The 20349-nt window shown below is 36.8% G+C and overlaps 1 protein-coding gene across 1 annotated transcript in view; it reads right to left on the minus strand.

Moving 5' to 3' along the window:
* The window catches only part of LOC112044801 (uncharacterized), a 155614-nt gene extending 136216 nt beyond the window's left edge, over positions 1 to 19398 (minus strand). The window contains exon 1 of the mRNA XM_024080765.2: positions 19153 to 19398. The gene's annotated coding sequence lies outside the window, so the exon portion shown is untranslated. The remainder of the gene's footprint in view (positions 1 to 19152) is intronic.
* Between the last annotated feature and the right edge of the window lie 951 nt (positions 19399 to 20349).

Consider the following 20349-nt stretch of genomic DNA (forward strand, 5'->3'; position numbering starts at 1 on the left):
CACAAGTACCTTGATGTTTCATACTCAATATAATGTTCTGTAAATTCGAAGAAATTCAGTTGAAGTATTCCAGTTCTCTATTTCGCACATAGACGTAATGAGTTTTATATTATAAGTAGGTATTTTAAGAACGTAAAGAGATTCCGTTTACGAGTCTGCGGGCATATCTAACTATACTTATATACTTATCATAAATGAGATTGTAAGTTTAATAAACTTTTATTCCTTGTTCTATTACCGTTCGTCATGAATTTCTGCTATTTTGCATGTACATGATAACAGAAAAAGACAAACAGGCATTAAATAGGCAGATAGACTATAAGCCCTTGAACAAAAATTACATGTGAAATGAACCAACATGAATTACGCTTAGAAGGCTGTTACTATATCAGAAAATACCTCTGAGCACTATGCCGTCATTTCTGAGCGGTACAGGTCAGTACGCAAGTGAAGAGTAAGGCTTGCGACTCTTATCTTTCGACTCCTGCGCTAGAAAAATGTATGCTATGCTTTTAATAAACGAAAGCGACCGTAACCAATCTTTAATAATTTTTTTTTGAAACTACGGTAAGTTTCAAAAAAAATTATTAAAGATTGGTTACGGTTACACGAGAAAGTATTTTAATGAAATCATTTGAAAACTCGGAATATATTGGCAAATAGAGGACTAAGAAATTGTAATTAGTTCCTTATATTATAGAACTTACAAACTAATTCGTAACCCTATTTAAATAAGCTTCAAACATAATTATGACGACACACTCGTAAAATTTAAAAATTGGGCATATCTCGCCCAATTTTTTAACCGACTTCAAAAAGGAGGAGGTTCTCAATTCGGTCGGTATTTTTTTTATGTATGTACACCGATTATTAAATTTAAGTCTGTACAAGAACAATATTCAAAAGACTTTGTAGCCCTCCTGCAATATATTAAATAAATTTTTATAACTCATATTATAGAGTTATCTACTGTTAATAAATATTTATGGCTTGTACCAACTATAGGAAATACAAACTCATTTATTAGATTTATTACTTTCTAGAACAGTTTGCTTTTGGACTTTGGTACACAAATTCTTGTTGAGCATTTAAAGTCAAACTTGCTCTGCAATAACGTCGCAAACTTCGAACGATCCAAAAGTATGATCGCTTTAAGATGTGAGGTTAGTTCAGTTTTATTGATTCGGTATAATACAAATGACTAATCCGGTGTATACAAATAACTTACAAGTTATCACAGTCAGGCTATATTGCTTATCACTTATCGATAAATAAAAGTCGACTAAGTGCGTGAAGAGCCAGGCTCATTGTAGGGTTCCCTAGATTAAACTATCACACTTTAAACCATTATTTAATACAAATTTTAGTTTTAACAGACTCTGACAATGGAATTTGTATGCATTTTTTTGCTCCGTTTACGTTTAGTACGTTTTTTAAATTGGTCGACTATAACTCTTTAAATTATTTCATTCTAAATTTCAGCCAAATTGCTGCAAAATTTACAAAGTTTCACGTATCTATTTACAACCGTTTAGCTGATAGAGGGGGCATACTTGACTCTGACAAAAAGTAGCTCTTTAAACTTCGATATTATACAAACGGGTCCCTAAATCGAAAAATAATAGTAGAAGACCCCTCATATATTTCAAAAACCTATCCAACAGTATCCCGCACTATGAGATAAACAGGTAAAATATAAATCATCCCCACATTACACGTAAGGTACACCCCAAAAAAATATTTATCAAGATTTTATTTTACGACATACTAAATTACTGCTAGTATCTAATAGTCTGCGCTAAGCTGGGGACAGACAATCGGACAGACAGACGGACACGGCGAAACTAAACTCAAAACAAAGAAAATTGAACTTCTAAACCCAATCATCGACATCGACTTCGACTACCATTAGAGGAATCTGATTAATTGTTATAGGCCGTAGTCGTGGCCGTAGCTGTTTTAGGTTTAAATCGCGAAAGCCTATAAAGGAATATCAATAGAACAATAGAACAGATTAATCAACTCACCGATAAACTACCTACCCAGTATTCATAAATCTAAGTGTCGCCGCACACGGTCCACACGCGACAGCACAAACGCCGCTACAAGAAGCAAGAAGGGGCCACAAAAGTAGCTAAAGCGCGCGACAGCCACTTGTGGCCGGTGGTCGACACTTGTGACCGGTGGTCGACACTTGTGGTCGGTGGCTGCTACTTTTTAACCAATACATGCAGTATCATAATCGCGCGAGTGGCGTGTTACGGCGTTTTGTGTCGGCGTTTAGTGGCCGGAGAAGCGAGCAGCGACGATTGTAGCGTGTGGCGACCACCGGCGTCAACCGTGTGCGGCGAGTCCATATAAAATGTATGAAAACTACAGGAAATATGCCCGTAGCGGCGTTTTGTGGTTGTGGTCAGTGGCCTGTGTGCGGCAGCCCTAATAGATACAATAGAACACGAAGCAAATGTGAACATTTTGTCGGTTAGTGAGTCTATGAGTCCTGGGGCTTCACTTATTGTATCTGTATAATCTATATTGATTGACGTCTCCTATCTTTGGATAACCCAAACTCTCCACAGAATCAATATATAGTTTTCGAAGGAGATCATCTCACTTTGAACTCTTGTTACTAAATTAAGTGTTCATCTGCTTTTTTTTTGCTCGACTTGCGGTCAATCAATGTTATTTAAAATATAAAAGACTAGCTGACGCCGCGCGGTTTCACCCGCGTGGTTCCCATTCCCGTTGTAATAGGGGATGATATAACCTTCCTCGATAAATGGTCTATCTAACACTGAAAGAATTTTTCAAATCGGGCCAGTAGTTCCTGAGATTAGCGCGTTCAACCAAACAAACTCTTCAGCTTTATATATATAGATAGAAGATAGATATGGTCACTATAAGATGTTGTTAAGTTATCTAATTACCTAATAACTTGAGACAGAAGATCCCATAATGACGGAATGAAAAAAGTATTTATATATAATATACATGGATATAAATATTACATGGATTTCACAACCTTTTACGGTAGAACAACTGAGTTACGAGAATTGCTTTATTTCACAAGTGATGTTTTTGACGGTATCTTTCTTTATTTTCTTTGTCTTAATATATGTATGTATGTATACATATTAACTTGAAAAATATGAAAGTAATATTTTTTTTAATTATATGTATGTTTTTTTGTGTTATTTAAGTTAAATTTTATTCTTTATTCTGCGCTGTGTTTATATTTGTAATTAATTACTACACTTACCGCAAACAGAGTTCAGTGTTACAGGCGCAAGTCCCTTACTGTAGAGTGTATTTTATTTTATTTTTTATTTATTTATTTGTTCGGTTTATTTACAATTACTTACACTAAGTAAAAAAATAATATTTAACTAAATTATAAGTCTACTTTAAAAGTACCTAACGGATTTTCATGCGGTTTTCTCTAATAAATAGAGCGATTTATGAGGAAGGTTTAATCTATACTAATATTATAAAGAGGTAAAGTTTGTAAGTTTGTAAGTTTGTCACATTTTTTAAATGTGGTAATCTTCGGAACTACTGGTCCGATTTTAAAAATTCTTTCACCAGTAGAATGCTACATTATCGGGGAGTGCTATAGGCTATATTTTATATTGGTATCATATATATTAGCCGAGTTATCACAGTTTTTGTCATACAGGTCGGACTGAAAATCCTCTTAAACAGACTTATTCGCATGCGCTGCCTTAACTATTGTGTAAAATTGAATTTAATGTATGGAGACTTTATGTATCTTTAAAAGTTCTACAAAAAAGTCCGCGACACCATATATCTATCTTCTATATATTAGCAGATATAGTACCTTTTGTGTTTTAAAAATTATTAATTTTATATACTTAGGTTTACGTCATTATTTATACAACTAAACTTTAATCCTTATTAAAATAAATTATTTAATAATCACAAGGATATTATGGAGATAAGATTTGCCCTTTACAGTATGTTAATTACTTTAATAGTTTCGGAGATAATACAAAATTTCTAAAAGACGTAGAAATTCCGCTATATGACGCCCGGCGCTTTCATTTACGTAGTTCCCGTTCCCGTGTGAATATGGGGATCAAACATAGCCTATGACACTCGCAAATAACGTAGCTTTCTATTGGTAAAACAATTTTCCAAATCGGTCCAGTAGATCCAGAGATTACCTCCTACAACCACACAAACTTTACCTCTTTATATTATTAGCATAGAAGTCTCTATTTCTCTTGGTCATACCACCACTCTCGAAAGACTGGACCGATTTTGCTAGGGGTAGGAGTAAGATAGAGAAGTTACAGGGTAGGGTAGGGTACGGGTAGGGAAGCGTAGGGGTAGGGTAGATTTAGGGCCGGGTTTAGGGTAGTGGTAGGGTAGAGGTACGGGTAGGATAGGGAAGTGGTAGGGTAAGGGTAGGATAGGCGTGAGATAGGGGTACGGGTGGGATAGGGGTAGGAAAGGGATAGGGTACGGGGAGGGTAGGGGTAGGATGGTGGTAGGGTGTAGGTAAGGTAGGGGTAGGTTTGGGGTAGGGGTAGGGTAGATGTAGGGATTGGGTAAGGTAGGGTTGGGGTAGTGGTAGGGTAGGGGTAGGATAGGGTAGGGGTAGTAGTAAAGTTGACATCGAAATTTACGCGGACGAAGTCGCGGGCGTCCGCTAGTATGTTATATAATTGCTTAAGGTTTCGTATAAATCGATTGAAATGACTATACTTCTTTATAGAATTGGAAAAAGTCAAGCCGCCATGGAGCTGTTCTCAAAAATGCTGTCTAATCCCTTCGAGAAATAAAAACTCATTGAATGAGATATTTCTCTTTTACCTATAGAAAATGGTCTCATATAATAAAAGTTTACAACGTTTTTTCTCGCGGACAAAGACGCGGGCGTTCGCTTGTTTATTAAAAAAAAGCTAACTGACAAAGGATTGAGGTTGTTCCCGAACTGTCAAACAGTTAGAATTCCATCAAAGTTTTTCAGTGAATTTCCAAGCTTGCGCGCAGCCCTCTAGTGGTTAGTAGCTAAATAAAAAAGGAAAACCAATGAAAAACCATAGTTGTGTGAATTTCCTCAAAATAAACTTAAAAGTAAATTCTAAACAATTTTCTTTTAAAACTTTCTTGTGGAGTACATACAGAGAATAAATAAATAATTATCATAAAATAATAGAATGTTGAATATAAATTTTAAACTAAAGAACCCAATCCGAGCCAATGTCTTAAATTTCGTCTAGACCGAAGTTTGTACAGGGAATTTGGCAAGTCCCTCCAAAGATTCGGACGGTAAACTTTACGGAATGTTTTGTTTGACTTTATAGGGTCGACACAATTCGCTAACCATATACGTAATAATGGAGCTGGAAGGCGTGATTTATTGTCATTCCATAAGTAGCTAGAGTTGGTAACGCTTTTATGAATCAGCACGTCAGAGCCTTTCAAGTTTTATGTCTACTCGTATCTTTAATGGTAAGAGGCAGGACCGATTGAAATTAAATTGTGTAAATCCACTTTAGTAGCTAATGTCTGTGAGTCATTTAACACTAAAGTAAAAGCTTCTTATTCACGCTTCCTTTATTCACGTTTTCACTATTCGCGGATTAAAAAATTTATAATATTAGTGTGATATGATCTATACTAATATTTAAAGAGGTTGTAGAGGGATGTGTGCACCTTTCCGTTCCGGTACGATGTCGTGTAGAAACTGAAAGGGGTGTGGATTTTCATCCTCCTCCAAAATTTCAAAATCTATTAAAAATCTTTTATCGTATTAAGATGAACATTCATACAGTTTTAACTTCCTTACATTAAACGTGACATTTTTTAATATTTGAACTATAAACATAAAAATTTTAGAAATTTGGTATTTTTTGCGGATTTTTGGCGATTTTTAGGGGGCGGGGCCTATCAGGGCGTGTGTCTATATATCTGGTTGATATCATGGACGTTCAAATGATAATTTTGTAGGCACGTAACGCATCTAATAGTATTCAATCATTGCTATCAGCTGACAATCATGATGATGATATTTGTAGGTATCTCGACGCCTCAGTACACAAAGAATGTGCACCAGCAAAGGAGCCACACTAACGAGCGAGCGCAGACGCTCATTTGCGACAACCCGCAGCCATTGACGACTGATTGCTTAATTGCTTCGTTTAATCAATTGACCGCTTGAGAAACACGCACGACATGTTTAGACGCTACGGAATTATTGGTAAACTCCCTCGGGTCAATAAATCCTTTGTGTTGAGGACGATTTTATTAGCCCACTAGATGTTAACCATGGCTTTGCTAGGTTTTAGAGCCTTTGATCGACAAACCATGAATGAAGTTTAGGTCTTGAATTATGTATCTATATCTATGTATTATATATATAATTAAATATGTCGGCACGAGTGATCGAGATCACTCGTCTTGTGTCGTCACGAGCCGAGATAGTACGACGTGTTCTTTTTTTTTTTTTTTTTTTTGTTTATTTTGTACCAATAATAGTAACACACAAAAGTAAAAAAGAAAAACAGTGAACAAGGAAACACTTATCTCTATAAGAGATCTCTGCCAGTGACCCTTGGCAATGGGAGAGATTTTAAACAAAAGAAATGGATAGGTACAACAGAAAAAAAGTGAGAAAACATATTATACTTAATACATAAATAATAAAAGTAAATAATATTAAATACATTAAAAATAACACTAATAAATAAATTGAAATAAATATATAAATTATAACAGTACATATCAATACTATATAAAAATAATAACTAAATAAATACATATATACATACATACATATAATATATCTATGATGATAAAGAAATATAGTGTTCACGAAGTCGATGTTTGAAGGTATCAACTGATGGGTTTTTTTTGAAAATGGTATCAGGTAGTGAGTTCCACAGACGCGCTGCGATAACTGAAAAAGATTTAGCACAAAAAACAGTGTTATAGGGAGGCACAGATAGAGATTTTAATTTTACACACGAACGCACCGGTCTGAGACGGCGTGGGGATTCGCGGAAGAGCTCCCGCAAGTAGGAAGGAGAAGAGGTGTTTAAGATTTTGAACAGCGTCGTGAGTATATGGATATTCCGGCGATGACGAATAGGGAGCCACTTCAGTTTATTACGGAAATAAGAAATACGGTCGAATTTGCGCAATCCGTATATAAATCGGATGCACAAATTCTGAAGTCGATCGAGTTTGTCGAGTAGCTCCTCTGTCGCATCTAAATAACAAACGTCAGCGTAGTCAAGAATAGGAAGGAGAAGGGATTGGGCAAGTAAGATTTTAGTACGTAAAGGAAGAAAATTTTGGAAACGCTTAAGGGAATGAAGCGAAAAATGGATCCGCCTACTAACCTCATTTATGTGGCCAGACCACGATAAGTTACAGTCAATTTTCAGCCCAAGATTTTTTGCTGTATTTGACAAGGGTATTGGTGTGCCGTCATATACTATAGGAGATAAATTTTTAAAATGAATACGACTCCGTAATTGTCGACCTCCTACAATCATGGCCTGCGACTTTCCAGGATTTACAAGTAGGCCATGTGCATCAGCCCATTTCTTGACATTTTCCAAATCCACATTAACAATATCCACTGCCGAAACAAGATCCGTGACAGAAGCATGCCTATATAGTTGCAAGTCGTCTGCATAGAGGTGATAGTGAGAGGATATTACTTTGGTGATTTGATTTATAAAAATGGAGAATAAGAGAGGAGACAGGACTCCACCTTGGGGTACGCCAGCCGAGATGTCTGCCCACTCAGAAAGAGTTTCATCAAAGCTGACTCTCTGCCGTCGGCCAAAAAGATACGACCTGAACCATTCAATTACAGGCGGTGAAAGGTTTAAAGAGTGGAGAATGCCGAGGAGAACATCAAAATCCACCGAGTTAAACGCATTGCTAAAATCAAGAAGTATGAGTACAGTCAGATTCTTGTTGTCCATAGCAATGCGAATGTCCTCGGTGACCTTGAGAAGTGCGGTGGTGGTGCTGTGCATTGGACGAAAACCAGACTGGTATGAACTCAAAAGATTATTGTGACAAAGGAAGAAGGAGAGTTGTCTAAAAACGGCATTTTCTAAGATTTTTGAGATAATGGGCAATATAGAAATAGGTCGATAGTCCGAGAAAGAGGAAGGGTTAGATATTTTAGGTAAAGGGATAACATGGGCTAGCTTCCACGCGGTAGGAAAACATTTAGAGGTCAGGGAAAAATTTAGCACATGGCTGATAATTGGTGCTATAGCCTCACTGATGAGGCTAAGCATGTCTCGGCTTATGCCATCACACCCAACGGCTTTTGTGGAGATGTTGCGGATTGCTTTTTTAACTTCATCAACTGTGATATCCTGAAAGATGAAGTCATCGCAATTGTGAATAACACTAGCCAAATTTTGAAGAGTTTGGGATTTAGTTGAGGAAGGGATTTTGATTGGAGGGGAGGAAAAGTGTGTGTGTTCTGTGAGTTCCGTGGGGAGCAGTGGAAGGCCGAGTGCTGGTTATATAGGCGACTAGCTCATTCTTGTCGTGACGTTCGATCTGTCCACACATTTTTGTTGAATAATCGTTCATGGATTATTTTGGAATAGGTGGGTAGAATGACTGGAGTGTTAGTTGCTAGTTTTAAGCTAGTTATAAGACGGCTTTAACCCTACATACAACTGTCACAAGTCCAGGACTTCTCAAGGTGTTCTGCCACTCGAGGGTTTATTGGTAACATTCTTAATGGGAATTGTTAGACCTGATAGGTTTTCATTCAATTACCGTGTTTTCTTTTAAATCCGCTTCACTGATATCAACCTGTTTTTCCGACAAATAAAAAAAAATGGAAAATACAGTAATGTCAATCATAGAATTAAGGTTAATTTTCTTTTTTATTTACGTTTATCCCCAATAGGAAATCGTCACCTGTGCAATAACCCCTATCCAAAAATATTTTTAAAATACTTTCATCAAATTAAACAACATTTTCTTTGCATTTAGTTATTAACCTACGTTAATATTTATAACCGTACATATACACTGTTTTTATGTACATTTTGTCTTGGAACGAGTTTACTTTTATATCACTTTTCATTAAATATTACCTTTTTTTCTCACCCGAACCCATCAAGTAATGAATAACAGATGCGATCAATTATGTAAGCGCACTAATCCGGAAGACGTAAGGCTTTTATTGGTTTCGTACACAGTGTTGTATCGAAATGCATTTGATAGTTCGTCTTTACACTTCAAGTACTCGAAGTAGTTGGAGAGCTAGGTCGACATTTTTGTGTAAGTATTTGAGGCAGACTGAACTCTTGCCCTGTACCTCTTTCGTAGCATAAGACAGAACTGCAGACCTCCACGATATACGGCGTTTGGTCGCATGTCAGGCACACAGAAGAAGAAGAAGAAGAGTACCTAAAGAAGAGCCTAAAAATTTTGTAAGTGTCTGGCTATAAAATTAGTAATTCCCTCTTGGAATATTCAATTTAAAGTTAAGAAAATCTTCAGAGGGCCTAGTGGCAGTTTGATACTGTTACTGTCACGTAACATAAACGCGAATTTCTAAGGAATGGGAACAGCGCCATCTAGTGGCACTACTGCACAACTGTTTCAAATCCATATAAATTCACGTTTACGTCAACGCGATAGTAACAGTATGAAACTATTGAAAACTCCCACTAGGCACACATATTGCCTGAAGGAAACCGTTTTGCAAAAAATATCCTGACTTTGGAGATACTGTGGTTGATTTAGCAACACAACTCTAGGCAGGTCTCCAGTTCTGTGCATGGCAAATACAAAAAGAGATTGAAGGATTACGTTCAGGAGAAGTTTTAAGTTTTTCTCAAACACCAACCCAAAATTTTCGACCAGCTCTCTGACCATTTTTTTACGACGACGACGACGACGACGATGATGATGATGATAATGAGGATGATGATTACAAAACTACATTTTCACCCAATAACACAGACTATATTTGATCTTCGTATTTGTGAACGAGAACTACGCGGGTAAAACCACACGGCGACTGATAGTGTATAATATTGGTATAAATAGTATCAAATATTAATTAAATCTTTGTTAGTTAATTAATATTTGCTCTTTGTCATTTCATATTCTGCTTCATAGTCAATCACTAACTATATGAACTAATATCATTAATTCTAGTTAAATGGACATCAGTTTCCATGTTAACCACTGCAGCCTGTGGGAAATCAATTATTATCTATTACGTACATCCTATCTACAATGTTATACCTAATCGTTGACGGTCATAACAACACTTAGTATACGTACAGTATAACTACTAATTAGTGCTGCAATTATCTATTCTGTGGCATAACCGCTATTATTCCGTTTGATGCGGTACAGTGAAATGCGAGTATTTATTCGTTGTCAATCAAAAGGAATATGAGTGAGCTAAAGTGTTGTTCTAGTCTTACTAATTGCAAACATACAAACCACTTTTGTATTGGTTAAGTGAGTGAGTGAGTGAGTTTGTAATATATTGGCACAGTGAAAATAAATATTTAATGTATTGGAAATACATCTCGAAAAACCGCTTAACGCGTACAAAGATGAAATTTACCAGGGAGGTAGTTTATATTTAGTAGGTGTCCGCTAAGAACGGATTTTGCGTTAGAGTCGTATTAAGGAGGTCTAAGGGCGGATGAAGTCGCGGGCGTCCGCCAGCTATGATATATAATGAAATTATAAGGAAAAGTATAAACTAAGCAGCTAAATAGCAATTGCTATTTGACAAATTATCATTGAGAAAAGATAAAATTGTTAGTAAGATAACTCAATATTTTTAAAACAAAAAAACTGATATTAGGAATGGGTATAATAATCACTTCTCTATAATGGTGAGAATAAAATTTAAAAATGTGTTTTTTTTTAGACAATTACGGTACAAGCATTTAAATTGTTTGTAACTTTGTACGTTGTTTCAAGGTTACAAACAATTACTTTGTTTGTATAAAGATTACAGAGATACCAGAACCTAGTATTCCGCACAATACTAAACGCCCCCTGGTTCACCAAAACAGCAAACATGCATGAGTATCTTGAAATGCCGACAGTCAAGGAAGAAATAACAAAGAACGCCACAAAACACAAAAACAGATTAAAAGAACACACAAATAGTCTTGCCAAATTGCTAATCACGCCTGGTAAGACCAAAAGGCTAAAGCGATCCACTGTGGATGAATTATGTGGTGGACAATAATACCCGAAAAAAGGACCACAACACGAAGAGTCACTTAATGGAGTGATCTTTAACTAGAAACATTATCTACTGTGAAAAATTCAGTGTATAGTCAAGCCAAGTCAAGACTGATCACTGATAGATGTAACTGAACACAAAAAAAGGTTAGTAAGATAACTACGAAAATGCCAATGAGAAATCACTGATCTACCTGATCGACAACACGAGCGTTGCAAATTAAAATAAAGCTTATAAAGAGTTGAAACGAGCCTGTAATTAAGCGAGCAAACTGAAATAACGTCGCATCTTTATGAGCCAGAGGCAGAGCACGGCACATTTTTCAAGCGTCCACGAATTAACTCGATCGTTGGATCGATTAAGCGAACAATTCCATTAAGGGGTTTGCTAAAGCAGAATTGCTATTATACCTTAACTGAAATGTAAAATATAGACTAACCATAACCATTGAACCAGCGAAGCAGTCACTTATTAGCAGTAGTAACTAATTACTATTACTTAGAGTGATCACGCACTGCCTGCCGGTCCGATCCGAATTCTAGAGTATTCGTTCGCTTTCTGAAGTAATCATAGAGAGAAGCTCGTACCAGTATTTCGTTGCCTATTTTTTTTTAAAACTCCATCTCACTTAACCTAACTAAAGCTAATATATTTTTTTACTAGCGGATGCCCGCGACATCGTACACATGGAATTTAGTTTTTCACAAATCCCTCGGGAACCATGGGTTTTCCGGGATAAAAAGTAGCCTATGTGTTAATCCATGCTATAATATATCTCAACTAGCTGACGCCGCACGGTTTCACCCGCGTGGTTTCCGTTCCCGTAGGTTTACAGGTATAATATATAGCCTATTATAGCCTTCCTTGATAAATGGGCCATCTAACACTGAAAGAATTTTTCAAATCGGAGTAGTTCCCGAGATTAGCGCGTTCAAACAAACAAACAAAGAAACAAACTCTTCAGCTTTATAATATTAGCATAGATACCTAGCTAATTCGGTTCAGTATTCGAGGCGCGAAAAAGTAACAAACATTCATCATATCATCAAAATCATCAGTTTTCACAAATCTCGGGAAACCATTGATTTTTTCGGGATAAAAAGTAGCCTATGTGTTAATCCAGAGTAAATTCTATTTCCATTCCAAATTTCAGCCAAATCGCTTCAGTAGCAGCGGCGTTAAAAAGTAACAAACATCCAAACAAACATCCAAACAAACATCCAAACATCCATACAAACTTTCGCGGTTATAATGTTAGTAGGAGTTTGGGTAAGTGCCGTAGATTGATAGGTTCCTTAATGAGACCTCAATGGCGTCACCAAGAGTTTTTGGCAGGCGCAGCAGCATCGTTTAATGGAATTCGAAAGCAGCAGCAAAAGACATGGGCGGAACGAAGGGTGTTTTGGTCTGAGTATATCAGTCCTGTCACCCCCATGACCCCATTGGTAAAGCCCAGTCTGGCTGGTGGGAGGCTTTGGCCGTGGCTAGTTACCACTCTACCGACAAAGACGTACCGCCAAGCGATTTAGCGTTCCGGTACGACGTCATGTAGAAACCGAAAGGGGTGTGGATTTTCATACTCCTACTAGAAAGTTAGCCGAGCTTTCATCTTAGACTGCATCATCACTTACCATCAGGTGAGATTGTAGTCAAGGGCTAACTTGTAAAGAATAATAAAAAAATAATGAAAAAATCATTGCTTTGCTCTACTTTAGATCTACAATTACAATTCTCAAATAGATCTACAAATTGAATGATACAATCGGCGTTGGTATCGAGGTGAAGATACAAGTTATCTTATTTGCAAAATGGAATGTATAAGGTTCGCATTTTGCAAATTTTCAAAAATTTTTAAGCGTTTTTTAGCGATCAAATTGTAATATTCTTTAACGAGACTATATGAAAATAAAAAAGCAACCCCGCAGCGCGTTGTAACGTACTACTAGCGCCATCTTATTGTCATGCGTAAACTGGCAATTAAAAGCTCCCAAGTTCGCTTGCTAGCTAGAGAATAGCGTTACTTAGGTTATTTTTAGCTTTATGACGATAATAATAAGGCTACTTTTTATTATCTTCTTATGACTACTTTATCTTCATCATATTCATTCATTCATACTTATGAAAAAAGGAGTACAAATGTTTTTAACACGCATAAATTAGCTTCCCTTGTGAACATGTAAGAAAATCAAATCTTCGAATCATAATTTGATTCACTTCTCGGTCTTCGATTGGGATGAAATTTTGCACATTCTCTGAATTCTGTTGACAATACATGACTAGCTAAGAAACGTCATTACAAATCCAATATGGCGGCCTCCCCAAGATGGCGGACTGGCTGTTTAAAATCCACCACCGTGATATGGATATTAAATGAAAGGATTAGCTGTCAGGAATACGAAAACAATAGTCACGTGACTTAAATCCAATATTTGTAATTTTTAGTGCGTACTTTAAGTTTAAGCGTATTTTTAGTTTTTATTAGGGTTCCGAACGTACGTAGTACAAAAACGGAACCCTTATAATCTCACTTGCGCACATTTTGAAGTCTGTCAGTTTTCTTCTAATGTACTGGACCAATCCAATTAAAATTTGGTACACATATCAATTCTTGTGACCCAAATACAGGGATATATCGTGAATAGATAAAGAATATGGGGGCACTTATAAGGGGGGTAAGATGGAAAGTTGAAAAAAAAAAATTCAAAATATCTTCAATGTACAGAATTCGTTTTATAAGTATAGAATCCAGATGGCGCTAGCGTTAGTTATGCCACGGTAACGTTTAGTGTTACAAATGGTATAAGTTAAATCTCAAATTGTGAATAAATGTATAGAATTCGACCAATTTATTATAAGTATAGATACAGATCACATAGTTGGATTTTAAAATGAAAGTGAAAACTAAAAAACAAAATAAGGATATTTTTTTTTTACATCTAAGTACTAAACATGGCAGTAATTATTAGCAATTTATAAACAATTAGCGGACGCCCGCGACTTCGTCCGCGTAAATTTCGATGTCAACTTTACTACTACCCCTACCCTACCCTACCCCTACCCTACCACTACCCCAACCCTACCCAACCCATACATCTACCCTACCCCTACCCTACCCCAAAACCTACTCCTACCCTACCCCTACCTTACCTACACCCTACCCCCATCCTACCCCTACCCCCATCCTACCCCTACCCTCCCCGTACCCTATCCCTTTCCTACCCCTATCTCACGCCTATCCTACCCCTACCCTACCACTACCCTACCACTACCCTAACGGAAACTACGTAAATGAAAGCGCCGGGCGTCATATAGCGGAATTTCTGCGTCTTTTAGAAATTTTGTATTATCTCCGAAACTATTTAACTAATTAACATACTGTAAAGGGCAAATCTTATCTCCATAATATCCTTGTGATTATTAAGTAATTTATTTTAATAAGGATTAAAGTTTAGTTGTATAAATAATGACGTAAACCTAAGTATATAAAATTAATAATTTTTAAAACACAAAAGGTACTATATCTGCTAATATATAGAAGATAGATATATGGTGTCGCGGTCTTTTTTGTAGAACTTTTAAAGATACATAAAGTCTCCATACATTAATTTCAATTTTACACAATAGTCAAGGCAGCGCATGCGAATAAGTCTGTTTAAGAGGATTTTCAGTCCGACCTGTATGACAAAAACTGTGATAACTCGGCTAATATATATATGGTACCAATATAAAATATAGCCTATAGCACTCCCCGATAATGTAGCATTCTACTGGTGAAAGAATTTTTAAAATCGGACCAGTGGTTCCGAAGATTACCCCATTTAAAAAATGTGACAAACTTACAAACTTACAAACTTTACCTCTTTATAATATTAGTATAGATGGGCTAGAACATTACAAGCAAACTGGATTTCAGCATCCAACATGTATACCGTCATTCTACGTAACTTCGGACAAATACTGCACGCCCTTCGCTTGCCTGGACTAGTTCTACAACTTTGGTCAGCTTCTTCATCCTCAGGACTATCGCTGCATACATTTTTTTTTGTATGACAACTAGAGACATGTAGCCTGAGTACTGAGTACACCCGAAATTCTACTTATTTATTACTTGCGTGATGAGCAACCGATGCCACTTATTTCTTTTTTCCGCGGTCGTTTTAGCACTAAAACAAAAGCAACAGAGACGCAAGGTAGTGGCAAGCAGAGGGAAGTGGCCAATTCCAGGAATCTGCAAAGCACGCTGTGCCTTTGAGATAACGCGTCCTTTTTTTCTGATTGTGTAAGTGCCGTAGGCTCCTTATGGGACCTCAGCGTCAACAGGGGGTTTGGGCGAACGCAGAACCATCGCCTGATGGGGCCTGAAGGCAGAAGCAGAGCAGATGGGAGGAACGACTCTCTAAGGGCGTCTCTTCTGAGACTCGGACCTCGGCTAACGCGTCCCTGATTAAAGGTTAAGTTTAGTAAAATACTAGAGTGACAGATGATAATGATCAGCTACCGATCGTATGTGTACAAAATGTTACTTTAGTATTTTTTTCATCCAACAAGAACATGGTAATAAATTCCTGGACCTCGATTAATCAAGACACAAACCCGGGATTTTAAAATTACTTGTACAAAATCAAATTTGAAATTATACCAATACAAACAAATATAATGCAGGCTTAATGATTTCCGCTATTCATTTCAGATTTTAAATCTTAAAAGTTACATTTAAGTTAAAGTTTATATTTTAATGTAAATATTACAGTCAACTTTGTATTCTCATAACAAAGCGAACCATTGTTCCCATTCAAGCATTTCCATTTCGCGACTTTGGTAAAGTTACTGAGGAATCTTCCTTAATTAGAGAAAAGACAGGAGTTCACTATTCCCTATCGTCTCTTTTAATTTCTTCATAAAGTTGTTAAGTACTTAAAGTAGGTCATTTTTATTATTCTGTTTTCCAAGAAGTAATATTGATTTCATAGCAGTTAAACTTGGGTTTTTAGTTTTATTATTTATATTAATTGATGAATACTATATAAAATGGTGTCTCTATTTCAAAATGCACTCATCTTTTAATAATCCGTGTTATGCTACAGTTTCATAATATAATATGTTTTTCTTTTACCTAAACGATTGCATCATATGCGTTGAAGCAAAACTTTGTAAGTGCATTTTACTTATGGTTTCAAAGCGTTACTTTGCGTCTGGTGAGTCTTACGTCAATCTGCTAACAACTTTTAAAAGATTATAACAACAAAGGCTACAACTTTAAATCCCGACTCCGGTGAACGCAGTAAAATCTTCCTGAAAACTTATGCCTCATCTAATATTTATTAGATTCCATGCGGTAGAGCACTTTGTGGAAGCGCATCAGTGAATTACCTACCGTAGCAAGTGCGAGAGATTGAGCACTAAAACCTTTATATTGGTCCCATGTAGATGCAATATAAATTGGCCCTTATCCTTCGATACATTTATTTTTATTCCATATTAGCAGATGCCCGCGACTTCGTCCACCCATAGACCTCTTTAATCTAACAGTAGTATCGCTGTAAAAATGGAGTAACTTCTCCCGTTTTCCCAACATATCCCTTCACTGCTCTGCTCCTATTAATCGTAGCGTGATGAAAAGTATACTATAACCTGCCCAGAACTATGAAGAATAATTGTACCAAGTTTTGTTAAAATCCGTCGAGTACTTTTTGTTTCTATAAAGACAGACAGACAAAATTTTACTGATTGGATTTTTGGCATCAGCATCGATCACTAATCACTCCTTGATAGTTTATATTTCACGTACAGAATTGACCTCTCTTCAGATTTATTATAAGTATATATAGACTAGCCGACGCACAGCGGTTTCACCCGCGTAATTCCCGTTCCCGTGGAAATTCGGGAATAAAAAATATAGCCTTTTATCATTATCATCATTAAGCGATGGACAATGGACATCCACAGTTGGACATAGGCTACTAGCATGGATTTCCAAACAAAACAGTCACGAATCGCCAACTTCCAGCGGCTCCCTGCAACCCGCTTTACGTCCTCGGACCACCAAATGGGAGGTCGCCCAACGCTGCGCTTTCCGGTGCGGAGTCAACATCCCAGAGCCTCGGACCTCAACGTCCATCGGCTCTTTGAACTATGTAACCTGCCCATTGCCAGCTTCGCGACTCGCTGAGCTATGTCAGTGACTTTGGTTCTTCTGCGACCACGAAGATAAACTTCAAGCATACTGCTATGAAGAACAAAAATATAGCCTACATCTACCAAAAAAAAATTTGTTGTCTATAAAGTCAGTTTACAGACGATAGTTGAACGTGACAACGTCATAAGAAAATACTGAAAAAATACTTGCATTTTTCAAAAAAAAATGTTCGTTAAGGAATAAAAATTTGTTTAAGATTGTTAAACATAATATAGACCAGAATATACTTTATTTCTTGTAAAAAATGTTGGCAACCCTACAGCGAGGGAACGACGTATGACGTCATCTTTTTTTCGAATGTGTAGCCGTCGAATTATAAGTTGACACGTCAAAAACCGCACTAGAGGATTATGTCAGTTTTGGAAATGACTAAATTAACAGCTCATTCGAAATTACAATATTTTATGTTCCCTTTTAATCTTCTGGCAAACATGCAACGTTGCTTGATCCATCATGTTAATTAATGTTATCAAATCAAATCAAATTAGTTTATTTTAAGGAAATTTAGATTTTGTAGGTGAAAACCGTGTTTACAAATTCTTAAGAATTAATTAGGTATGTTCTGCAGTGGACGTCTATCGGCTGGTGATAAGAAACTTGGCAATTGCTCTTTATATAGAATAATCACTTACAAATTACTTTTATTTCTGCTTCCTGAAAGCTGATCCATTTTCCAGACGTCTTTGTCAATAGGAAATTCATAAATCGTATCATTATTATCTACCCATATTCGGCTTACTGTAGAGCTCAAGTCTCCTCTCAAAATGAGAGGGGTTAGGTCAATAGTGAACTACGCTGGCCCAATGCGGATTGGGAGATTTTACTTAAGGAGAAAATTAAGAAAATTTTCTGATACGCACGTTTCCTTACGATATTTTTCCTTTACCGTTTGAGACACGTAATATTTAATTTATTAAAATGCACACAACTGATAAGTTGGTGCATGCCCCGACCGGATTCGGATCCACACCCTCCAGAAACGGAGGCAGAGGAAATATCCACTGGGCTATCACGGCTCTCATAAGAATCTTACATCAAATTATTAAATGTGTTGTAATTGTTAATTTTGTACAATTTGCACATATAATGCCTACCCTAGTTAGAGACCTTGAGCACGCCACTGGTTGCGGATGATATACGGATGACCGTAGTACTTCCTCGGATTACTAACAACCCATATTCGGCTAACTGTTGAACACGAGTCTCTTCTCAGAATGAGAGGATTAAAACTAATAGTCCACCATGCTAGCCCCATCACTGCCACCACGCACGCTGTACTTCCCCGATCACCAAAAGCTCTCATCATGGTCATCATTATATACCCATGTTCGGCTCACTGTTGAGCACGAGTCCCCTCTCAGAATGAGAGGAGTAAAACTAATAGTCCACCACTACCACCACTTAACTGAAATATTGAACTTGAATATTGTTACATACAAAATAATTGTTATAAAATTAAATTTTATAATACTTACACACATCTAATAAATGAATGTTAAATATAAAAATTCAATTATTACGTTTTCTCCGCGCAAAATTTTTTACATAATGTGTTTTAGATGTTTTTGCTTTTAACTATTTGAAAAGGTATGAAACTTCTAGAAAATACCTCAAGTCATAAAATTACGACTTTGTACCTACAATTTCCAATACATATTTAACTACATTTAATACGATAAACAAACAAATATAATTAAAACTTAATAACACAGATACTCACTCATAATTCACTAATTAACAGCCAGTCATCCAAATAAATTGTCCCGTTACATAACAGTTTCCAAACTTGACAAAATCACGTAATAATTCGATCACAGAGCACTGCATAAATTGCATCCAATTTCATTCAGGGCACACCGCACTTTTCTTCGGAAACTTCCGTTAAAACTTATTCGGGAAAGTTTACGTCGCGAGTGACTACGGCGCCGACAATACGCAGGGTACGTGCGTACTACGCGACGTTCGACACGAGAGTGCCGAGGGTACTTTGCCTTCGCCGCGTGTTCGCCGCGGAACCAGTCCGCCCTCCTGTTGAATACGCCCGCCCTCTTTCATTAACCTTATCAATAAAATTTGATTTATTAGCCGATATTTTATTTTCTTGATAAACTTTACTGACTGCATGACTCGTATAAGTTATAAATTCAAGCATTTAAGCTCCACGGTTAGAAGAAGAGAAACGTATCGTACGTAATCGTGCACGCGGACTTGAAAGCCTTCTAGCTTAAGAAGTCGGATGCCCACGATCGGGCAAAGTGTATTCAGTTTAAGAAGCACTGTTTTGTTTGGCCGATTTACAGCATTGACCTTTCATGAAGCCTGCAAACTGTGAATTGGTCGAGTACAAATTGTAATCCATTACCTCCCGGATATCCATTTTCCAATGTAAGATACATTACTACTTAAATCTACTTGCAATATAAGAAACTTATTATTTTAGTATTGCTAAGAAATAATTTCTTCTATCGTCCTTAAAAGTGTACCTACCTAATTATATTTTAGGTGACTAATACAATTAAATTATGATTTGTTTAATCGAGGTCGTGGGACTACATGATTCATTATAGTCACGATCAAAATGATAGCGACACCCACCGGCTTAACGTTTCCCATTTTGATAAACTCCGGTTTTACAGAGTTAGCGTTTAAGTTAACTCCTGGAAAACTTTCAACCCATTGGCTAGTACAAAGACGCAAGCAATCAATAAGCTATAGAATAGAACAAGCTGTCGACGATAAACGGAGGCTTTAACCATTTTGATAAAAGAACAGACAAGCTTCTAGCATACCCTGTGCCAGGACAAGGATTTACCCCCTCTCCTGGGAGGATGATCAGCCCCTGAATTCTATAAAGTTACAGCGATGTGACATCGCTCATTTCCATGGCAACTTTGATTTTATTTTTGGTATCCCACAG

The sequence above is a fragment of the Bicyclus anynana genome, chromosome 9, assembly GCF_947172395.1.
Source record: "Bicyclus anynana chromosome 9, ilBicAnyn1.1, whole genome shotgun sequence".
Taxonomy (NCBI): domain Eukaryota; kingdom Metazoa; phylum Arthropoda; class Insecta; order Lepidoptera; family Nymphalidae; genus Bicyclus; species Bicyclus anynana.